The 15306-nt window shown below is 42.1% G+C and overlaps 1 protein-coding gene across 49 annotated transcripts in view; it reads left to right on the forward strand.

The window, feature by feature from the left end:
• The window catches only part of PTPRD (protein tyrosine phosphatase receptor type D), a 1823241-nt gene that overhangs the window by 865916 nt on the left and 942019 nt on the right, over positions 1 to 15306 (forward strand). For all 49 annotated transcript variants that reach the window (XM_075826835.1, XM_075826978.1, XM_075827034.1 and 46 more), the window contains one exon: positions 14835 to 14873. The gene's annotated coding sequence lies outside the window, so the exon portion shown is untranslated. The remainder of the gene's footprint in view (positions 1 to 14834; positions 14874 to 15306) is intronic.

The raw sequence follows: 15306 nt of genomic DNA on the forward strand, positions 1-15306 counted from the left end.
AATAACCTTTGTAAAGAGAATGGATTTTTTCTGTCGCCAAGTTGTGAGAGCCATAACGGTTTTAATTTTTTCGTTGACGGAGCTGTATGAGGGCTTATTTTTAGCGAGACGAGTTATAGTTTTTATAGGTACCATTTTTGGATACATGCGACTTTTTGATCACTTTTTATTTCAATTTTTGGAAGACAAAGTGACCAAAAAATAGAAATTATGTCAGTATTTTTTAGTTTTTTTTTTACGCCGTTCACTGTGCGGAATAAATAACATAATATTTTTATAGTTACGGTCGTTACGGTCGCAGCGATACCAAATATGTATGGCTTTATTATTTTTTTCAATAATAAATGACTTGATAAAGGAAAAATGGCGATTGTGTTTTGTGTTATTTTTTGAAACTTTTATTGTATTTTTACAACTTTTATTTTTACTTTTTTAACACTTTTTTTTTACACTTTTCTTTAGTCCCACTAGGGGACTTGAAGGTCCAACTGTTTGTTTGATGTTCTAATACATTGCACTACCCATGTAGTGCAATGTATTAGAACTGTCAGTTGTTCACTGACAGCAAGCCGATCAGGCTCCGCCTCCGGGCGGGGCCTAATCGGCTAACGTAATGGCAGATAGGAAGCCTTTGTTAGGCTTCCATTTGCCATAGCAATCGCCCCCCGCAACAATCGGCCCCCGCAATCGCGTAGCGGGGTGCCGATGTTGCTATAAGAACTTAAATGCGGCGGTCACAATTGACTGCCGCAATTAAGGGGTTAATCGGTTCGGATCACCGCTGTGATCCGACCCGATGTTTTCCCCCAGTACTAAGGCTGCTAGTAGCAGCCTGTACTGGGAGATGCCGGGCTGCGTGGAGCGTCTGTGTGCTCTGTTAGGAGCACACGTGGATTAACGGGCTGCAGGCACAACGACCAGCTTTGCAACCCGTTAATCTACGTGGGGTGGTCGTGAAGGGGTTAAGGTCTAAAATAGACTGGTCATTAAGGGGTTAAAGTTACTCACAATAGAAGAGACTATAGAGACGTACATCATTGTAACATCATCATAATAAAAAGAACTGACTTTCAAAACAAACACACAATAGGGCGGCTTTACCAGTGTGTCTGGGTCTAGAAAATGTGGAAATGTTGGTGAAAATTGGCGCAGTTTAGTGCAATTTTGATGTTCGCACCTTACTAGACACTTTTAAAGTGTTCCAAAAAAAGGGCATGGCTTAGCGGAAAAGGGGGAAAGGTGCCCCAATGTACGCCAAAAAACTGGCACAAAATTCTTGCACAAAATAAGCCAAATCAGACGAGGTAGAAGAGAAAATTGTCTAACAGGTCATACAAAATTATGAAGCATGCATCACTGTGATAAGTTTGGTACATTTTGTGCCTGCCTGGTCTAAGTTTACACTGTCCTACTAATAGAGAGAATGAGTAAATGTTGTAAAATCACCAAAATAGAAGCAACGCATAAGAGCATTCCCACTATTGTGACATCACACAATAGACACAGACTTTAACACCTTAACGACCGACGTAGTATTCCTACGTCGGCCGTTAGGACTGGTTCTTCTGAAGTGCCGCCTTTTCACATCGGCACTTCAGAAACAATTTTGTTTCTGACATTGCAGCAATGCACTCTAAGGGCATGACCACACGTTTCTCCATTGCCTTCTACAGCTTTGTGGTTGGGTTTGTTTACACGTTGCGGACAATTCCGCTGCGGAGCATAGGCTGCGGAGCGGAATTTGGTGTCCGCAGCATACAATGGTTGTTGCGGACGTGTAGCGGACTTGTTGCGGACTCATTGCGGAATTTCTCCATTGACTTTAATGGAGAGTCAAAATTCCGCAATGAAGTCTGCAGATGTTATGTAGATGTTATGTGTGCTGCGGAGCGTATTGGTATTACTAACATGACATTTCTTCATTCTGGCTGGACCTATGTATTTCTAGGTCTACAGCCAGACTGAGGAAGTCAATGTGTGACTACGTGTGTGCACCCATAATTACGGGTAACTACGTGTGTGCACCCATAATTACGGGTGACTACGTGTGTGCACCCGTAATTACGGGAGCGTTGCTAGGCGTCGTCAGTAAATAGTCACTGTCCAGGGTGCTGAAAGAGTTAAGCGATCGTCAGTAACTGTTTCAGCACCCTGGACAGTGACTTCCGATCACAAGATACATCAACCTGTAAAAAAAATAGAAGTTCCTACTTACCGAGAACTCACTGCTTCTTCCTCCAGTCCGGCCTCGCAGGATGACGTTTCAGTCCAAGTGACGGCTGCAGCCAATCACAGGCTGCAGCGGTCACATGGACTGCCGCGTCATCCAGGGAGGTCGGGCTGGATGGCGAAAGAGGGACGCGTCACCAAGATAACGGCCTGTAAGTATGAATTTCTTTTACTTTTACTAGGGAAAGGGCTGTCCCTTCTCTCTATCCTGCACTGATAGAGAGAAGAGAAACCTTCTTCCCCTCAATACGCAACGGCTAGTCCGCATCAATTTAATGCCCATTTTAGGCAAAGCCGCAACAGAATCTGCAGGCGTTTTTCATGGCGTAAATGGGAAAAACTGTGTTTCGTTCAGACGGGGCGTTTTTTTATTCCGCCGTTTGAAAAAACGGCACATAAAAACATCCTCACAAAAAGAAGTGCATGTCACTTCTTGAGCTGTTTTTGGAGCCGTTTTTCATTGTGTAAATAGAAAAATAACTCCAAAAACGGCTCAAAAAAATGCATTAAAAAAAAACGTTTGATGCGTAAACATCTGAAAAGCAGAGACTATTTTCCCTTGAAAACATCTCCGTATTTTACAACCGTTTTTACTTTTGTGTGTGAACATATCCTAAGGGCATGTTCAGATGTGGCGGAATTGCTGCAGACACTGTCTGCATCAATGGATTCCGTTGCGGATTTGGCTAAAATGTTAGATAAAATGCTGCGGATTTGTCGTTGCGGATTCAGGTGCAGATCACACCCTGCTCTCTTTCAAACATTCCATCCCAGTCTGGGTATAAACCTCAACACACATACAGTGAAAGAAATAAGTATTTGAACCCTTGCTTATTTTGTAAGTTTTCCCACTGTCAAAGTCATGAACAGTCTAGAATTTTTAGGCTAGGTTAATTTTACCAGTGAGAGATAGATTATATTTAAAAAAAAAGCTGAAAATCACATGGTCAAAATTATATATATTTATTTGCATTGTGCACAGAGAAATAAGTATTTGATCCCCTACCAACCATTAAGAGTTCAGCCTCCCCCAGACCAGTTACATGCTCCAAATCAACTTGGTGCCTGCATTAAAGACAGCTGTCTTAAATGGTCACCTGTATAAAAGACTCCTGTCCACAGACTCAATTAATCAGTCTGACTCTAACCTCTACAACATGGGCAAGACCAAAGAGCTTTCTAAGGATGTCAGGGACAAGATCATAGACCTGCACAAGGCTGGAATGGGCTACAAAACCATAAGTAAGACGCTGGGTGAGAAGGAGACAACTGTTGGTGCAATAGTAAGAAAATGGAAGACATACAAAATGACTGTCAATCGACATCGATCTGGGGCTCCATGCAAAATCTCACCTCGTGAGGTATCCTTGATCCTGAGGAAGGTGAGAGCTCAGCCGAAAACTACACGGGGGGAAATTGTTAATGATCTCAAGGCAGCTGGGACCACAGTCACCAAGAAAACCATTGGTAACACATTACGCCGTAATGGATTAAAATCCTGCAGTGCCCGCAAGGTCCCCCTGCTCAAGAAGGCACATGTACAGGCCCGTCTGAAGTTTGCAAATGAACATCTGGATGATTCGTAGAGTGATTGGGAGAAGGTGCTGTGGTCAGATGAGACTAAAATTTAGCTCTTTGGCATTAACACAACTCGCCGTGTTTGGAGGAAGATAAATGCTGCCTATGACCCAAAGAACACCATCCCCACTGTCAAGCATGGAGGTGGAAACATTATGTTTTGGGGGTGTTTCTCTGCTAAGGGCACAGGACTACTTCACCGCATCAATGGGAGAATGGATGGAGCCATGTACTGTCAAATCCTGAGTGACAACCTGCTTCCCTCCACCAGGACATTAAAAATGGCTTGTGGCTGGGTCTTCCAGCACGACAATGAACAGAAACATACAGCCAAGGCAACAAAGGAGTGGCTCAAAAAGAAGCACATTAAGGTCATGGAGTGGCCTAGCCAGTCTCCAGACCTTAATCCCATCAAAAACTTATGGAGGGAGCTGAAGATCCGAGTTGCCAAGCGACAGCCTCGAAATCTTAATGATTTACAGATGATCTGCAAAGAGGAGTGGACCAAAATTCCATCTAACATGTGTGCAAACCTCATCATCAACTACAAAAAACGTCTGACTGCTGTGCTTGCCAACAAGGGTTTTGCCACCAAGTATTAAGTCTTGTTTGGCAAAGGGATCAAATACTTATTTCTCTGTGCACAATGCAAATAAATATATATAATTTTGACTATGCTATTTTCTTTTTTTTTTTTAGATATAATCTATCTCTCACTGGTAAAATTAACCTAGCCTAAAAATTCTAGACTCTTCATGTCTTTGACAGTGGGCAAACTTACAAAAACAGCAAGGGATCAAATACTTATTTCCTTCACTGTAGGTCCAGCCTTGATCCCATGTGTTGCGCTCACTATACCCTGCACTGGAGGTGTCCCACAATTCGGGACGGTTATGTAACTGAAAAACAAATAAACAGTGCATATTGAAGTTTGATTTGTACTTATGAATAATGTTATATATGTACATGCCACACCTCTGTGAACCCTCGGCCTCACCAACTAAGTGTCAGCCGCCATGAAGTTACTTCAAGGGAATTCTCTACCTGCTTCAGCCACCCAGACTACAAGGCAGATGAGCAGGGCAGTTAATCCACAGTGCTGTGGTGTATTACTACAATGGAGCATTGCATTCTGCTGTCATCTTCCTGGGAAGAGTTCCATGCCTGGCTAAATATAGAGATGCCCCTGACAGTTTAATAACAGCTCCTCTACTACAGCATGGTGATCAAGCATGGCACTTATTTTATGACAGATCAGTTTATTTCTAGAACATTGTCAGTCTGTGAAATTAAAAGTAATGATTTCCCAAATAAAAATATATAATTTCCACGTGCAGGTATTATGGCCACATGCCATAGGCTTCTGTTCTTTACAGTGTTTTTCCCAGCGCTGTGTTTTTAAAAAAAAAAATCTTCCAGTAACGTGAATTTGGAAGTGATGAGGTGTTTGGCTGGGTTCACACGACCTATTTTCAGACGTATACGAGGCGTTTTTTGCCTCGTTTTACGTCTGAAAATACGTCTCAAATACGTTGTCAAACATCTGCCCATTACTTTCTATGGGTATAACGCTGTATTGTTCCCACGACGCGTAATTTTACGCGTCGTACGGCAATTACGACGCGTAAAATTACGCCTCGTAAAAAGAAGTGCAGGACACTTCTTTGGACGTTTTTGGAGCTGTTTTCTCATAGACTCCAATGAAAACAGCTCCAAAAACGGACGTAAAAAACGCCGCGAAAACGGCGCGAAAAACGCCGCGAAAAATGCGAGTTGCTCAAAAAACGTCTGAAAATCAGGGGCTGTTTTCCCTTGAAAACAGCTCTGTATTTTCAGACGTTTTTGGTCACTACGTGTGCACATACCCTTTTAGTTACAATCAATGACTTATTTGTCAGAGAAATGTCTTGTGAACACTCTGATCAGGCGGAAGAGAAATATTGTTCATTTTCCTCATTATTTCACTCATTTTTCACAATGAGAATTAGACATTATCATCATTTTCACAGCCTGATGAGACAATTTGTGTTTTCCTAACTGCCTCGCATGTGGTTTTGCTGTCAGCTCCCTCTGTACCATTGCTATTTTCTATAACCGACACCAAGCACTGTCGCTACAGTTGACAGCAGGAGAGACAGTGGCAGTCTCTAAACTATTATTAGTAATATTAGTTTATTAAAATGAAAACAAAGCTAAAACACGTCTTAATGTTTTATAACAAAAAGGAAAAAAAACAGTTATTAGAGAAACATATCATTGATGTATAAAAAAAAAAAAAATTTCCTAAATGTGTAATAATAGCTGTAATACAAGAGAGTAATGTAAAGTGTCTTTTAGTTAGAAATAGCCTTATTCTTTAGAAAATTACCAAATCTTGATCTAATATCTTGCTTTACACAGGGGTGTGGCTATGGGAAACTAGCAGGGAATGTGCCGCAGGTTCTGGGAGCACCAAAAAGGCACAAGCAGCAAGCCTTAACCAATGTATTCAAAAACAGGGCTAAGGCACCAAACAGAATCTTTGCCCTGGGGATGGAAAGCCTTACTTCATCTGATCTGTTAAAATGGGGGCTGAAAGTTTGAAAAAGTATAGTTAAAGGAGTTGTCAGGGCACGGTGCAATTTTTCCTGTAGATAGGTCATCAGTATATGATCTGGGGGGTCCAGCACCGATCAGCTGTTCCGGCTGCCCCCTGGACACCGGATGTCCTTGCCGGAAGCAGACGGTTCCAGTCACAGTATAGCGGCTGTGCTGCAGTTCTGCTCTTCTTCAAATTAATAGGAGCAGAGTTTTAGTACTGCAGCACGGCCGCTATAGAGTGTATGGAGTCATCTGCTTCCGATCCCGGTCACTGCATAACATCCGGTGTCCAGAGGCAGCCGGAACAGCTGATCGGTGCAGGGTCCGGGTGTCGGATTCCCACTCATCATCTACTGATGACTTGTCCTGTCGATAGGTCATCAGTATGAAAAATCGCCCCGTGCCCAGGCCATCCCTTTAAAATGCAATTACAAATTCAATAGGAATGATTGGAGGAGTGAGACATGACAGCCTCACAATTTTTTTGTCTTAAAGGAAGGATGGTGTGTGTGAGCACATGTATGCCTGGTTATAGTTGAAAGAATATGTTCACCACAGTATTTTCACCACAGTATTTGTGATATGTGGTGACAAATCTTTATGGAATTAATCATACATAAACCTCCCTGTTCTTGTGTATACATGATAAAATCAGGAGTGGACTCTGCCCTTCTCCAAAATGGTAGTCGATCAACTATAGGAAAAGTAAGGACAAATAGCTAATGACTTTTATTTCAAACTACCCCATTAGGCCAGGGAGCAATGTAAATGATACCATAAGTAGGAAGACTTTTATTGAACACCTGAAGGTAGGATAGCCTAGTGGAGCGCATTCAACTTCACTCAAGAGGAAAGCCATCATTATCATTACACACCATTAGTGACGATATTACCATATTGAACACCAAGTCAAATACTCGTTTCTTATTCCTGGGATCACAGCTCACATCTGTAGGAGATACAGCTGAATGTACTTAATAAATCTTTATCAATACCTAGTGGCACATAAGTGGTTACAGTTTCATGTGTGTGTTACGGTTTCAGCAAATGAAGTTTATTGTATAATGAGCATTTTTTTGTGATTTGCTACTATACTTTGTGTATTAGGTCCTCATGGTTTACAAGATCTCTGCTAGATCTCAAGTAAATGAGAACCCCAATTATTTACATACAGGGAATGAAAATCTGTCCTTGTCCTTACACAGCTCATTACAGTTATAGTACAGTTATCGGTGCTCCCTCGTGTGACCACCTGTGCACCTGTACGTCCATCACATGACCAGGACAGATTTTTATCCACTGGAAGTAAATAATGAAGGTTCCTATTGAATGACAGCAAGCAGAGACATTGAAAACCATGAGGAATTAATATAGAAAGTTATATAATTTTTCCTTATACCGTGAATAACCTTTATTTACTAAAAATAGAATATCCCTTTAATTCCACTCTTTCAATAAAATGTTAGGTTTCAATATTTAGATTTAATGACTACAACATAACAGTGCAAAGTCGCTATTTAATTATATTATAATGGAATATGTCCTGTACAACTACAAGTCTAAAGAAAAGCAAAAAAAGGAACATAGTATGAATCCACTAAAAAATATACAGTAGATATGATTTAAATGCTGTCCATTTACTTCAGAGCAATTTGTTTTATTTCAAGGAAACATTTGTGATCGAATGCAAACTTGCTATCTGCATCATGCTGATTATTTTTTAATTGTCTGTCAATAGCTGAAATTTATATGCAAGAATATTAAAATATCTCCAGCAATTATAGGCAGGCTTTAAATGTATGTGCCTGTATTTCAAATTTCACACAAAATACTAGAAAAGTCAGAATTTTCATCTATTGTAAAGAATGATGCCTCAACTGCCATTCCCCTTCGAGAGCTTGGAAGAAATAAATGAATACAAAGTTGGACTCTATGTGAAGTAATTGGTCAGTTTGAGATGTATGAAATATGCTTTGTAATCCATACTCTTCTGCTACTTCAACCAAAACCTATTAGATTATAAAGCAATAAAAAGGTACTGTCAATCTGTTGTTTGGGTACTTTTTGTCTTTGCTTGCCTCAAACATGTGTCGCCTGCCCAGATTTGACCAATAGTCTTGTTAAAGAAAAATAACTCTCTACAAAGAAATAGCAAGGGGCTTCATTTACTGAGATGAGCAATGATTGACATCAATAACCCCTGAAGGACATGGCCTATTTTGGGTATTCAGGTTTGAGTGATTTTTCAGATTTTTTTCATCGCCGCTTTTTAAGAGCTATAAAGTTATTTTTGTACTCCATACGCAATACGGTTTAATAATGTGTGTATAGGTTCAGATAGCACCAGATACTGGGTGGAAGTGGTTTTGCACGGATAGGGGCCCAACCCCCACGGTTATATATATTTGTACACTTTTCAAAAAATACGTTTTTCAATTTGACTCTTTTTTTTGTTTTTTTGCCCCACTAGGGGATTAGAAGCTTTGATCTTTTGATGGCTTGTATAATTGCATAAAACTAACAGGCAATCTATTAGGCTGGGTTCACACGACCTATTTTCAGGCGTAAACGAGGCGTATTATGCCTCGTTTTACGTCTGAAAATAGGGCTACAATACATCGGCAAACATCTGCCCATTCATTTGAATGAGTTTGCCGACGTACTGTGCAGACGACCTGTCATTTACGCGTCGTCGTTTGACAGCTGTCAAACGACGACGCGTAAAAATACAGCCTCGTCAAAAGAAGTGCAGGACACTTCTTTCAGACGTAATTTGAGCCGTTCTTCATTGAACTCAATGAAGAGCAGCTCAAAATTTACGGCTGTCAGAGAAGCCTCGCAAAATGCGAGGAGGAGCAATTACGACTGAAACGAGGCAGCTGTTTTCTCCTGAAAACAGTCTGTCTTTTCAGACGTAAATGCCTGCTAACGTGTGCACATATCCTTAGACTTTCACCCATGACAGACCAGGGGGCTTTTGTTAGGCCATTGGCTACCATGGTAACAAATCAGTGCCTCGCGTAGCGTGACCACGAGGTCTAAACTGCCCGGATCAAAGTTATAACAGCTGCGCTCCTGGCGCAAATCTCGTGGGTACAATGGCAGTACCCACGAGACATTGCAAGGTATTTAGTATAGCTGTCACAGAGCAGGTACTAACACCCGCTCATGATGGAGCGTGCAGGTCATATAGCGGGAAAGTGTTAAGAGAAATGCATGACATTTTAAACATGTCTGGTTTGCAAAGTTTTAAATAGTTGTTGGCATCAATGCTAAGAAAATATCTGCCCACTAGGCATTCTGTAATAAAATGGTATTTAATGCATTATAAGCATAGCCCTGTAAATAAATGATGTGTGCAGAGCTGTCATAAAAACTCTGTGCGCATAGCAAATAATCAGAGCTCAGTTTTCATTTCCTAAACTGGTCTGAAAAAATAAAAGCTGAGCTCTGATTGGTTGCTATGGGTTTTTCTCTTAGACAGCTATAATAAATGCGGCCCGGTATGTTGTCTGTTCTAGAGATAAAGCTCTGTTATACTCAGTTGGGGAAATGTTTGGAAATGCATAAACAGGAATGTTAATTATAAAAAATAAAAGTTTACAGCAGGGGTGCACAACCCTTATTCAACTCTCATCCAAATAGCAGGTACTGAATTCCGCTGTGGATTCCCTGTCCATAAGTCCAAATGGAAAATCTGAAGCATTTCCGCTACATATTCAGGTAGCCTAACAGTTTACAGACCTTTAAGGTGGTCCATGCAGAAATTTGCATATTTTTTTTTCTTTTTATTGGAGCTTTTTTATTGTGGGGGCACTATTAATAATAGGTGGCGCTTTGCCACTATGAATACTGGGATGAACTTTGTTTGCACTATTAAAAGGGATGCAGTTGGCAATAATAATAATAATAATAATAATTATAATAATGGGGCAACCTTTTGACATTGTCAATAATGTTGGGCACTGCTGGCAAATGGGCTTCTTGATATAGGGTGGTAAAGACTTTGTGAGGGGAGAAGGGAGGAAGAGGAACACCAAGTGGTAGAATCTCTGTAAGGGATGAGAGACAATGCATAGGGGCACTTTTAGGGCACATGTAAACCACAAAGTAGCAGGGCTTCTAAGAAAGTAGGGGCAGAGGGAGCACAAGGTAATGGTGGCTCGTATAGGGGGAGGAAGAGACACAAGATGGCTGGGGTTCCGTGTGTGGAGGTGGGACTCAACCTGCAAGAGACTCTGTAGGAGGCGATCAGCTGTGTCTCTGTTCAGCAGGACCCGTGGCTACAAGCAGAGGCAGTGCGGGCCACAGGTTTTGCGCCCCTGGTTTAAAGTAACAGTAACTTTTCTTATGCATAATTATTTACTTGTGTCAACTCCATAGGGGGTCATATGTCAAGTGACGTGTCGTAAGACAAAAATTAAGTCAATCTGTCAAAAATACAATAGTCATTTTGAGTTCCTTCAATTTTTTTTTCTCTCATGTACTAACAACCAACACATTTTAAAAAAGGTGATGTGGAAAAACAATCGCTATGTTACAACACTTTATGAATATACCTACAGGTATACATGTATGACGACCTAGAACTGTCACATAGACTTTCTTGCACTTCAGTTGGCAATAACATAATGAACAGTCCTATGACAACTTTATAAATGGGTTGCAGATTCAGCATCACAAATACAATAAATGTTTCATACAAACAACATTATTGATATCGGACCCTTTATAAGGGTATTAACAGCAGAAAATCTGTAATGAAAATAGTGCTTTTCTGTCGTAGACACACTATAATAAATAAAATAATGTGCACTACTCAAACAACTGCCACATTTGACAACATTTATATATTTTTGGCTTTTTCTATTAAAATGGAAATCATTTTCTTTTATTTTCCGTATTAATGATAATAGTAATAATTATATGTATTATTGTTATTAATAATAATAATAATAATAATAATAATAACAACAATAATAATCATTGCTTTTATTATAATAATAATTATATTCTTTATTTAACAAGTGTAAAAAAGCAACAATTTCTACACTGCCTTTAACTTTTTGAACTCACTTTTACATTCTAACTCTGAATTATCAAAACTATAAAAAACAGACTCATTACCTTTTCCTTGGGTGATTTGGTTTGGAATTGACTAAGGCTACATTCACACAAGCGTGACAGATATACATGCGTAAAAAACGTGTGTAAATCTGTCCATGTGCGTTGCGTTATTGCATAAGTGTGCTTTGCGAGTAGCATGTGTTTTTCACGCACTCGCAAATCACTTTTTTTTTTCAATAGCATTGATGCGCAAATCACGCTCAACACATGGAAAATACACCAATATATGACATGCAGTTAGTTTCACGCAACGGACTCTCGCTGCATGAAAACTCACAGCCTCAAATCAATCGGTCCGTGTGCTGTGCGTGATTTCCACGCACAGCACACGGATGAGCTTTATGCTCATCTGAATGAGCCCTAAGTGTGTTACTTTACTGACAGTGGTTAAGGGGAACAGTGATAAAATACAAGATTGCTCTTTGTATTAAGCGGGATTGACACGACAGGGTCCCGCCCGAGCCCGAGTGTCGGCCGGTAAAATCGGCCATTTTGCCCGGCCGGTTTGCATAAACTTTTGCATCCGTTCCGGGCCGGGCAGATCTGGACAGTGACATCAGCGGCAACTCCTGAAGGGGAATCCCCATGTGTTCGGGGATTCCGTTTCAGGAGTTTCCCTTGATGTCACTGCCCAGATATGGACAGAGACATCAAGCGCTCTGTCCAGGAGCGGAATCCCCGAAAACACGGGGATTCCGCTCCTTCAAGGAGCTAAAGTGGGGCTAGCACATAGCAGAGCGGGGAGATACCTCCCTGCTCTGCTATAGTGGCGTCGCTACAGTAGTAGCAGCCGCAGCAGCAGCAGCTGCTAGCGGCACCATGGAAGGTGTCACCGGGCCAGGGCACTTTTAAAACAAGCAGGGGAAGGGAGCCAGCGCAGCGCTCCCTTCCACCTGCTGTACACCCCAGCCCTGCCACACAGTGTACAGCGTACAGCCATTCGTCCGAATGGCATAAACTCCTCCTCCTCACATGCACTCTGCGCTGTGAGGAGGAGGAGATAGAGCGCAAGCGACGGAAAACCCGGCCATCCCTCGGGACACATTCCGGTGATGGCCGTGTATTACCCAGCCCCATAGACTTCTATGGGAGCCGGGCGGCCGGGTACCTGGCCGAAAATAGAGCATGTCCTATTTTTTGACGCCCGGTTTTCCCGGCCGTCAAAAAATCGGTCGTGTGAATAGCCCCATTAGGGGTCTATTATTCCTAATGCAGCCGGGTGCCGGCCGATTTATGAACGTCCGGCACCCGGCCGGGAAACCCTGTCGTGTGAATGAGGCCTTAGGCTCTTTTCACAGAGGGTCCGAGTGTCGGATGATAAAAACGTCTTGTTTTTCCTGGCCGTTTTGCATCCGTTCCGATTCCGTTCCGGGCCATGTTGCCATTTTTAACGGCCGATTTTGACCAGTTTTGCATCTGTTTTTTTCCCTGTCCGTTTTAAAATCGGATGACTTCATTTATTGCCACACACTTGCCTCTGTAGATAATGCCATACACTGCCCTCTGTAGATACTGCCACAGCCCCCCTGTAGGTAGTGCCACACAGTCCCTCTTGTAGGTAGTGCCACACAGCCCCCCTGTGGGTAATGCCACACAGCCCCCCTGTAGGTAATGCCACACAGCCCCTGTAGGTAATGCCACACAGCACCCTGTAGGTTATGCCACACAGCCCCCTTTAGTATATGCCACACAGCCCCCTGTAGGTTGTGCCACACAGCCCCCTGTAGGTTATGCCACACAATCTCCTCTAGGTTATGCCACACAGCCCCCCTGTAAGTAATGCCACACAGCCCCCTGTAGGTAATGCCACACAGCCCCCTGTAGGTTATGCCACACAGCCCCCTGTAGGTTATGCCACACAGCCCCCTGTAGGTTGTGCCACACAGCCCCCTGTAGGTTATGCCACACAGCCCCCTGTAGGTAGTTCTACACAGGAACCTTTTACATAGCACCTCCCCCTTTCCAGGAAAAAGACTTCTCCTGGAGCGGAAACATCGGCCATAGGGTCGGTGATTCCTCTTCAGAAGTCCCAGACGTCACTGTGTCCATATATGGACAATGAAGTCAGGGACTTCTCTAGGAGCAGAAACACTGGCCACAGGGTCGGGGATTCTTCTTCAGAAGTCCCTGACGTCACTGTGTCCATATATGGACAGTGAAATCAGAGACTTCTCCTGGAGCGGAAACACCGGCCACAGGGTCGGGGATTCCGCTTCAGAAGTGACTGACGTCACTGCGTCCATATATGAACAGTGAAGTCAGGGACTTCTCCTGGAGCGGAAACACTGGCCACAGGGTCGGGGATTCCGCTTCAGAAGTCCCTGACGTCACTGTGTCCATATATGGACAGTGAAGTCAGGGACTTCTCCTGAAGCGGAATCCCCAATCCCCGGCCACAGCGTTGCCGAAGCTGTGGCTGGGGATTGGGGATTCCGCTCCTACAGGGAGCAAAAAAATACACCCCTCCTCCTCCTCCTCCTTCCCATATGCACTTCGCACTGTGAGGAGGAGAAGGGGAGAGAGTGAGCGACGGAAGACACGGCCGTCACTCGGGACACATTCCAGAGATGGCCGTGTATTACCCGGCCCTATAGACCTCTATGGGAGCCGGGCGGCCGAGAGAACGGCCGAAAATAGGGCATATCACATTTTTTGACAGCCGGGTTTCCCGGGCCGTCAAAAAATTGGTCGTGTGAATAGCCCTATTTGGGGTCTATTGTTCCTACTGTGGCAGCGTGACGGCCATTTTTTGAACGGCCGTCATATGGCCGGGAAACCCTGTCGTGTGAATAGTATAATACTGATTGACAAGTTAAAGCATTCCAGGTAGTGAGCGAAATCTATGCAACAGTAAATTTTATTCTCTAATTGTGTAACTTTCTCATACAATTTTATTGTCTACTATATTTCATGATTCAAGTACCAATCACTTATCTTAATATGCATCAATGTATCATATGAGGAACATAAAAACTTAGTGAGAATGCGGGATATCCTGACCCCTTCAATAAAGAAATTTATGACCTTCAACTTCCAATCATTTGAATGTATTCGAGGAAAAATGTATATCAAGCTATTTACCGGATCTTACGCCTCTACTTATTTTTCAGAGTTTATTGAATTACGAAACTGTGCTTTATTCTTCTGATTAGTGTAATTAATATTCGAAACAATGTTTTCCATGCCATGAGTGGTAGCAATTGATTTAACCATTTTACATGATTATTAATTGCTTTAAGTATTGATCTGCCAAGTAACTTGTTTATATCAAGCTTCAATTCAATTTCCTGCCGATTTATTGGGTTTTGTTTTATTTACAGGTCTCAGGGTTTTACTGCACTTTAGGCTTACATCTCCAGGTAAGATCAGTCATTCTCATTTATAAGCAGCATTTATTGTACTTTGCTTGTTGTAAAACAGTGACATTTAAAAAAAAAATACAGGCAACCATAGCTTAGTATGATGATATCTGAGGCTATTTGATCATATCTGCTGAAATGTATATAACCGAGTTTATCGTACATAGCAGTGTTGTGATATATAACATAGAATGTAATGAAAAGTGCTGATTATGTAAATAATATCCTGTGATAGTATCCAAGCTCATGAAAATACAAAAGTACCTATATGTGTCTGGATGCTTTCCAGATGATGCCACCATACAGTAGCTCAGAAGTTGTTGTTTTTCATTTTTAATCTGTTACCCAGCTCTGTTCAGGATCTCTGTTTTGATGCTGCCAGGGTTTTCTGTGAACAGTTCCCATGATTCCTCACTCCTCTAACAGACATTGC

The sequence above is a fragment of the Rhinoderma darwinii genome, chromosome 1, assembly GCF_050947455.1.
Source record: "Rhinoderma darwinii isolate aRhiDar2 chromosome 1, aRhiDar2.hap1, whole genome shotgun sequence".
In the NCBI taxonomy this organism is placed as follows: domain Eukaryota; kingdom Metazoa; phylum Chordata; class Amphibia; order Anura; family Rhinodermatidae; genus Rhinoderma; species Rhinoderma darwinii.